Source organism: Tachyglossus aculeatus, chromosome X1 (assembly GCF_015852505.1).
Source record: "Tachyglossus aculeatus isolate mTacAcu1 chromosome X1, mTacAcu1.pri, whole genome shotgun sequence".
NCBI classification, from domain to species: domain Eukaryota; kingdom Metazoa; phylum Chordata; class Mammalia; order Monotremata; family Tachyglossidae; genus Tachyglossus; species Tachyglossus aculeatus.
In genome coordinates, this window is record NC_052101.1 from 72,738,533 (window position 1) to 72,748,173 (window position 9,641).

At 43.7% G+C, this 9,641-nt stretch overlaps 1 non-coding gene across 1 annotated transcript; it reads right to left on the reverse strand.

The window, feature by feature from the left end:
* Positions 1 to 1,088: 1,088 nt before the first annotated feature.
* Positions 1,089 to 1,226, reverse strand: LOC119920600. The gene has a single exon (XR_005448331.1). It is a non-coding gene; the product is annotated as a small nucleolar RNA SNORA7 (small nucleolar RNA).
* Positions 1,227 to 9,641: the final 8,415 nt, after the last annotated feature.

Sequence of the window (9,641 nt, forward strand, 5' to 3'; positions counted from 1 at the left end):
GAGGCGTCAGAATTTCAAAATGCTTTGTGTGGCCAGATAATTACAATATCATAACCTGCTTTAACCTTTTCAATTATCTCTATTTTCATTGACTGACCTTCCTTTCCCTGCAGCTTATCTTTTATTGGGTAGAACTGCTAATGCCGAAAATGAGTGCCCTGTCCAGAAAGCCAAAGTGGGGATTGCTGAAAGGATAAAAATCCTTTAGTGATAGAAAGGTGACACAGGTTATAGCAAAAGGGAAGCACATCAAATTGCTCCGATTCATATGACAAAGAATGCTAAGCAGGAATACTTATAGGACATTTGAATTCTTCTAGTCATCAGTTTTGTTCTTACACCAAGGACTTAGGAAGACAGGCCTATGAAGTGCCTTATATCTTGATTGTACATGCTGCAGGGATGAAGTGGTGACAATCTCAGTGGAAAATAGCATAATGCATGCTTCAGGGCAAAAATTGATCATGGAAAAGTCATGAAAAGAGGTCATGGAAAAAATCTCCTAAGGTATAATACTCTACAGCAGATGCCTTTGGGTAGTATGATAAGTTTTGAACAGTAGCTACCGGTTGAACAAAAGGTGCTGATGAGTATTGATATGAAATTTCTTTATTTTCTCTGGAAGAAAATGTTGCATTAATTTCCAATCTCCCTTGTCTATATTACACTGTAAGAGCAGTGAGCGTGTACTATATCTGTTCATCAGTTTGCTTCTAAACAGCTGAGCAATCCTCCCTTGTTATTAGGAAGGGATACATCTTTGCTGTTATCAACAGCAATATTTGTTGATTTCCTACTTTATGCCAAAATTCTGTAAGAGGTACTTAGAGAAATGATAAAGAATAATAAACATAGTATCTTGTCTTGTCTTATGCCATCGAGTTTTTTCTGACCCATAGCGACACCATGGACACATCGCTCCCAGAAAGCCCCACTCTTCATCTGCAATCATTCTGGTAGTGGATCCATAGAGTTTTCTTGGTAAAAATATGGAAGTGGTTTAACATTGCCACCTTCTGTGCAGTAAACTCGAGTCTCTGCCCTCGACTCTTTCCCATGCCGCTGCTGCCCAGCATGGGTGAGTTTTGCCTTGGAGCAGATTGCCTTCCACTCACTAGCCACTGCCAAAGCTACGATTGGAATGGGTAGTTCTCTGCTTGACTCTCCCTCCCATAGTCAAGGCTGGAAGGGTACTGGAAACTCTCCAGGTGTGACCCTGAGAGGGGAAACATAGTCTCTACCCTTGAGGAATTCACAGTAAACTGGTAGGAGAGACAAGAACCCTCACAATTGTATTTTTTTAAATACAAGTTTCAGAGCCATAAAACATAAAAGCATACAAGACATATGTATATTTATACACACACACACACACACACACACAAAGTTACATATATAGTGACACCTCACTAATTCTCATCAGATTGGAATAGTGCTGGGGAGGGGAGGAGAGTTGTATCTGGGTGTCTCTCTCTGGAAGAGATAGGGTTTAGGCCTAGCTTCTTCCTGTTTTTATTGCTGTCATTTTACAGCCTTGGCAAATGTCCCTTCTCATCCCCTTCATTTCATTGCTTACACCTTGCAGTTCCTGCTTATCTCTTCTGCTTGCAGCTTAATTGAGGTTTTGTTGAACCAAAATATAGAGCAAAAAGCTTTCTTCAATCAATCAGTCAATCAATGCCATCAATCATGCTGTGTGTACAGCACTGTGCTAAGCACTGGGAAGAGTACAATACAGTTAGTAGATGGGATCCCTACCCAGAAGGAGCTCACAATCTAGTTGGGGAAACAGACATTAAACTAAGAAAACTTCACAGACTCTGTATTGCATTCAAGCGGGTACACCAGAGACAAGTTCATTTGTACCAGCATTTCTACTAGCTCAAGTAGGGAGGTTGATGGGCAGAGCTTCCTCTATTAGTCAAGGCCAGCTCAGCTCTATGCAATACAGAGTTTCTTTATATATATTTGGGTGAGCCTCCTTAGTACAGTGCTCTGCACACAGTAAGTGCTCAATAAATACGATTGAATGAATGAATACGTAATACAGATTTTAAGATAGGGCAATTGCCCAGACCTACTTTGTTCTCCTGTAATAGAGGCCAAGTGGGCAGATACCACTCCCTGCCTCCCATCTGATCAAGGGCCAGGGTTTTGGCCTTGACAAAGCGGGACTGGTCAGTCAGTCAATCGTATTTATTTAGCGTTTTCTGTGTGCAGAGCACTGTACTAAGTGCTTGGGAGAGTACAATATAACAATGAACAGACACATTCCCTGCCCAAAACAGGCTTACAGTTTAGATGGGGAGATAGACATTAATATAAATAAATAAATTACAGAATAGCTTCATCCTACTTTGAGACATTTAATATGCCAATCTGATAAAAACAGTCAGGATGAAAAAAAGGGGGTTGGTATGGGGTGGACTTGATTTGAGCCACACTCTCAGCCGTACTTGGGGTTTCTTGTTATGAGGCAAAGGGGCCTAGAGATAGATGAAACAGCTCAGAGGAGACAGTCAGAGAAAGGGGGCAAATGCAAGACCTTGACCACTGTACTTCCACAGATCCTTACCTACAAGGAGCTCCCAATCTACTTGGGGAGACAGAAATTAAAATAAATTATTATTATTATTAACAATAATAATGATAGTAATAATAATTGTAGCATTTGTTAAGTGCTTACTATGTGCCAAGCACTGTTCTAAGTGCTGGAGTAGAAACAAGGTACCCAGGTTGTCCCACATGGTGCTCACAATCTTAATCCCCATTTTACAGATGAGGTCACTGAGGCACAGAGAGGTTAAGTGGCTTGGCCTAGCTCACAACTGGTAAATGGCAGAGCTGGGATTAGAACCCATGGCCTCTGACTTCCAAGCCCGTGCTCTTTCTACTAAGCCATGCTGCTTCTCTGAGTTGAGGGTGGGTATGAACACAAAAACATAAATGTTGCAGAAGGGAGATTTTTCCCAATTCAGCCCTCTTTTCCTTGGCTGCCTCTCCCTTCTGTGTAATCAATGCACTTGGATCTGTGACCTTTGTGTTTTGGGTACTTGCTGCACTCTCAACCCCACAGCAGTTAAATGCATATCTATAAATGATATATCATGAATTATTTATTTATATGAGTGTCTGTCTCCCCCTCTAGAATATAAACTCACTGTGGGCAGGAAACACATCTGCCAACCGTGTATTGTACTCTCCCAAGTGCTTAGTACAGTACTCTGCACACAGTAAGTACTCAATAAATACAACTGATTGATTGAGAATAGTTAGGGAAAGCTTCCTGGAGGAGATATGATTTTAGTAATGCTTTGAAGATGAAGAGAATGGTGGTCTGTTGGATCCATCAATCATATTTATTGAGTGCTAACTGTGTGCAGAGCAAAGTACTAAGCATTCATTCATTCATATTTATTGAGCGCTTACTGTGTGCAGAGCACTATACCAAGTGTTTGGAAAGTACAATTCAGCAACAGATACAGTCCCTACCCAACAATGGGCTCACAGTCTAGAAGGGGGAGACAGACAATGAAACAAAACAAGTAGACAGGTGTCAATACCATCAGAATAAATAGAATTATAGATATATCCACATCATTAATAGATACGTACAAATATACACAAGTACTGTGGGGAAGGGAAGGGGGTAGGGCAGAGGGAGGGAGTGGGGTGATGGGGAGAGGAAGAGGAGGAGGAGAGGAAAAGGGGGGGCTCGGTCTGGGAAGGCCTCCTGGAGGAGGTGAGCTCTCATTAGGGCTTTGAAGGGAGGAAGAGAGCTAGTTTGGCACATGTGTGGTGGGAGGGCATTCCAGGCCAGGGTTAGGACGTGGGCTGGGGTCGATGGCAGTACAGGTGAGAATGAGGCACAGTGAAGAGGTTAGTGGCAGAGGAGCAGAGTGTGCGGGCTGGGCTGTAGAAGGAGAGAAGGGAGGTGAGGTAGGAGGGGGCGAGGTGATGGAGAGCTTTAAAGCCAATAGTGAGGAGTTTTTGCTTGATTCAAAGGTTGATAGGTCACCACTGGAGATTTTTTACGAGGGGAGTGACCTGCCCAGAGCGTTTCTATAGAAAGATAATCCGGACAGAAGAGTGAAGTATAGACAGAACTGGGGAGAGACAGGAGAATGGAAGATTAGAAAGGAGGCTTGCTCCGTTTATTCATCCCTCTTCCCATCCTTACAGCACCTATGTACATATCTGTAATTTATTTATTTATATTAATGCCTGTCTCCCCCTCTAGACTGTAAGCCTGATGTGGGCAGGGAATGTGTCTGTTTATTGTTATAGACTGTGAGCCCCCTTTTGGGTAGGGACTGTCTCTATACGTTGCCAATTTGTACTTCCCAAACGCTTAGTACAGTTCTCTGCACACAGTAAGTGCTCAATAAATACGATTGATGATGATGATGATGATATTGCACTCTCCCAAGTGTTCAGTATAGTGTTCTGTACACAGTAAGTGCTCAATAAATACAATTGAATGAATGAATGAGGGGGGTGGTGAATATTTGAGAATGAGTTCATTCACATTTTCAGTGTGTGCCACTTATGGGTTTCTCCTTGTTGAACTGCTTTGCTTGATGATTTTTATAATTTTACTGAATATCTTCAGGATGCCTCTCTGTGCAGCAATGCCATTTTCCTGACTCTGCAATGCATTAAATAGCTTGGTAGTGCTGTCTTTAGTTGGTGCTCATGGAGTGTTTGTTCTCTGAGGTCATTGCACTGATCTTTGTAACTCAGTGATGCCCGTGGAGTTTCAGGTTTCTCACACCAATCAACAGGTGAACTGTTCAAGAAAAATCAACTATAAAGCTCAAACGGGAGCAGCCTACCAGAAGCATATACTGCAAATGTGAAGCATCTATAGCTATTACTCCCTGTGGGGAGAGAATTTATCTATCGACTCTCATATATTGTACTCTCCCAAGCACTTTGCCCAATGCTCAGCACACAGTAAGCGCTCAATAAATACCATTGACTGATTGATTACTACTCTTCACATAGACTTTGCAAAGATGGCCTTACCTGTGTTCTGGTTTCTTCTTGACTGAGTGGATTATCCAAAGATTCATCTGATGATTCCCCCTAATTAATAGTCATCTTTACTTTCCTTAGGGTTACTGCTCTGTCCCAACTTGCTTCATAGCATGGTTCATAGCCTTCTCTCTCTAAACCTTCTTTCCCTCTATTTCCTGACTTTCATCTCCATTTCCAGGATCTGTTCTAATAATGAACCTAGTGTCTATTCCCTTTTAGTCTGGTGTCTCCTCTTTAATCTGTTCCACAGTGAAAATGACTTTATTTTTTCTAAAGTTTTTTTTTCATAAATAGCTTATTTTTCCTAGGGAATTACAATCTATGTGATGCTGGTTTGTGTGTTTTTATGCAAAGGAAAATCTTTGTTCCCTAAAAACAACTCAGGGGAGCAGGACCACAAAAAGCACAGCTAAGGAAAAGGTTATTCCCCCAAAGATTAAGGTTGTGCTTTATTAGCTGTAAGTGTCTTTAGCTGCTCTAGTAGTTGATATGAAAAATTAGCATTTAAATAGAAAGATTAATGACTAATACATAAAGCCTAGATTTAATCACCATTTTCTTAACAAAAAATCATATTTTTATAGAAATTGTTCACCTTAAGTTAGCAGCACAAAGTACAGCTTTTTAAATCAATCACTCAGTGGCATTTGTTGAGTGCTTGCTATGTGTAGAGCAGTGTACTAAGCACTTGGGAGAGTACAATACAGAGTTGGCCAACATGTTTCCTGCCCACAATGAGTTTACAGTCTAGAGGGGAAGACAGACATTGATATAAATAAATCATTTATAATCTATATTTAAGGATATGCACATAATGCTATGGGGTTGAGGGTGGGTTGAATATCAAATGCCTCAAAGGTCACAGATCCAAGCACAGAAGGAAGAGGGAGCCGGGAAAAGCGGGTTTATTTGGGGAAGGCCTCGTGAAGGAGATGTGACCTTAATGATGCTTTGAAGGTGGAAAGAGTGGTGGTTTGGAGTATATGGGAGAGGAGGGAGTTTCAGAGTAGGGACACATGTGGGAAAGGGCTCATTGGTGCGACAGATGAGATTGGACACAGTGAGTAAACTGATGTGAAAGGAGCAAGGTGTGCAATCTGGGGGCTGTAGTAGGACATCAGTGAGATGAGTTAGGAAGAGGCAAAGTAATTGAGTACTTTAAAGCCAATGGTAAGGAGTTTCTGTTTGATGTGGAGGTGGATGGGCAACCTTTGGGGGTTCTTCGGGAATGGGGAGACATGGCTGAACGTTTTTATAGAAAAATGATCTGTGCAGCAGAGCGAAGTATGGATTGAAGTGTGGAGAGACAGGAGGCAGGGAGATCTACAAGGAGACAGATGCAGTAGTCAAGACGGGATAAGTACTAGTATCAGCGTGGTATCAGTTTGGATGAAGGGGAAAGTGTGGATTTTAGCAATGTTGTAAAGATAGATTCGACAGGATTTGATGAGAGATTGAATATGTGGGTGGAATGAGAACGATGAGGGAGCTGAGCTGTGGGGTCAAGGGAGGGTTTTTTTTTAAGATAGGGGATACATAAGTATGTTTAAAAGCAGTGGGGAAGAAGCCGTTGGAAAGTGAACAGTTGAAAATGGCAGGGAGGGAAAAGGTGGGGGGTGAGTGTTTTAAATAGGTACGAAAGGATGGGGTTAGAAGCACAGGTGAAGGAGTAGATTTAAAAAGAAGGCAAGAGACCTCTTCTTGAGTTACTACAGGGAATATAAGGCGAATCAAAGAGGACAGAGTAAGAGGGGATTGGAGAGGAGCGGGGGAAATTTTAGGGAAATTACATCTGATAGTTTCAATTTTCTTAAAGAAGTATGTGGCCACATCATTAGGAGAAAGAGATGGTGAGGGAAAGAGGGCAGGTGAAGAGGCTGTGGTCTGACAGGTAGGGTGGAGCAGCAGGTCATTGGAATGAGAGGAGGTCTACAGTGGAAGGGTAGCTGGGGACATCCAATATGGATATTCAAGTCCTCAAGGATCAATGTAAGAATGGAGAATGAGAGAAAAAATGTGATAAATGGATTAAAGTGGTTCAGAAAGTTGGAGGTGGGGCCTGGGGGGGACTGTGGATGTCCATGACTAATATCTGGATTGGGTCATAGAGGCGGATGATATGGGCGTCAAAGGAAGGAAAAGAGAGGGGTGGGAGTGGTGGGATGTGCGAACGTGGTATTGGGAAGTGAGAAGGAAACCCATTCTTCCCCCTTTCCCAGTAAACCTTGGGGAATGAGAGAACATGAGCAGCCCTGCCCTACCCACCCCTGAGAGAGCAGCAGGAGAACCAAGTTTCAGTGATGGCGAGGAATAGCAGTGACTGGGTGAGGAACAGATCAAGGATGAAGGGAAGTAGGGAAGTTTCCATAATGAAATGGGTGGGGGGAGCAGGGGGAGTTTCCATAGGCCGAGGGTTTGGGGAGGTAAGAAGGGGTTGAATGGGAGTGAGTTGGTGGGGGGCAACGCGAGGACAGGATGGCAGGGATGGGGGGAGAAGGGGGTGAGGGAGGTGTACGGGGTGGGGGGGGGGTTGGATGGGAGTGAGTTGAGGGGGGCCAGCGTGTGGGAAGGGGGATGAGAAGGGGTGCTGGGCACGGAAGTGTGGGGATCAGAGGCAGGGGACTGAGGGCATATGTGTGTGGGGGGGGGCGAGGGGGGGGTGGGCTAGGGCATAAGAGAAAGACAGTCCAGATCTGTTGATCCAGTGGCCCTTTGCAGTTTCCTCTACTAGGTGGGGACTCAGCAGTTCCCAGCTCGGGGGGAATCCACAAGTCCTAAACTGCGATTAGCAAGTTATTCCGGCGGCTGTCCAGAGTGAATGAGAGAGTGTTATCAAGTCGTTATATGTTAATGAGTGAATGTTGACACTCTGTTATCTTCCCGCTGAGTCCGCTGCCCAGGTTCTTTGGCGGGACGTTGGGATCTCGGTGTGCGCCAGGGTGGAGGAGATGGAGGGGATTTAGCGATTCCTTCCTCGTGCAGTCCCAAATCCCCGGTGCAAGGATGGGGGAGGGAGGGAATGAGGATGCCGGTGTCCCCTCCACCGGTGCATTCCTTGTTTTAATGAAACAATTTTGAAATTAAAAACGTCATTCTACCCTATTAAGGAAGGTGATAAAGATTCATTCATTTAACCGTATTTATTGAGCACTTACTGGTGTGCAGAACACTGTACTAAGCGCTTGGAAAGTACAATTCCACAACAGAGACAATCCCTGCCCACAACGGGCTCACAGTCTAAGAAGGGGGAGACAGGCATCAAAAAAAGTAAACAGGTATCAATAGCATCAATGTAATATTTGCGCACAACGTGGGGCTCGAACCCACGACCCTGAGATTAAGAGTCTCACTCTCCACCGGCTGAACTAGCCAATTTATGGGACTGAGACAGCCACCACTGTTGGAATTTAGAATCAAGCGATGTTTCTGCACGTTTACCTTTGCTTCCACTGTAACCTCGTGTTAAACTCTAAACTCTTTAAATTGTCATTCATTTATTCATTCAATCATATTTATTGAGCGATTACTGTGTGCAGAGCACTGTATTAAGCGCTTGGGAAGTACAATTCTGCAACGTTTAGAGACAATCCCTACCTGACAATGAGCTCACAGTCTAGAAGGGGGGAGACAGACAACAAAACAAGTAGACAGGCATCAATATAAATAAATAGAATTATAGATATATACACATCATTAATACAATTGATAGAATAATAAATATGTACAAATATACACAGGTGCTGTGGGGTGGGGAAGGGGATAGAGCAGATGGAGGGAGTATGGGGTGATGGAGAGGGGAGGAGGAGCAGAGGAAAAGGGGGGCTCCGTCTGGAAAGGCCTCCTGGAGGTGGTGAGTTCTCAGCAGGGCATTGAAGGGGGGAAGAGAACTAGTTTGGCAGATATGAGGAGGGAGGGCATTACAGGCCAGAGGTAGGACGTGGGCCAGGGGTTGATGGCGGGGCAGGCGAGAATGAGACACAGGGCTCTGCATTCAGTAAGTATTCAATAAAAATATAATTGATTGATTGACCTATCTTATACAATGGGAATCTAATTTAAACAGAAAGGAAGAGGAAAGGGAAAAGACATCTCTCCCAGCGCTTAGTATGGTGCTCTCCACACAGTAAGCATTTAATATTTACTACTACTAGTAATAATAATGACATTTATTAAGCTCTTACTATGTGCAAAGCACTGTTCTAAGCGCTGGGAAGGTTACAGGGTGATCAGGTTGTCCCACGTGGGGCTCACAGTCTTCATCCCCATTTTACAGATGAGGTAACTGAGGCACAGAGAAGCTAAGTGACTTGCCCAAAGTCACACAGCTGACAATTGGCAGAGCTGGGATTAGAACCCATGACCCCTGATGCCCAAGCCCGTGCTCTTTCCACTGAGCCACGCTGCTTCTCACTGATTTTTACTAGTGCCACAGAGCGGATCCAGATGCTTACCTTTCCTTAACTGTATGAGGTTCAGTATCATACAAACTTCCAGATATATGCAAGCAAGACTCTACAAAGATACAGGCAAATTTCTATAAGCATCCAAGTTTTGGGGGGCCTCAGAGTTCAGAAAATCTACATCAAATAGCACATCCAAGT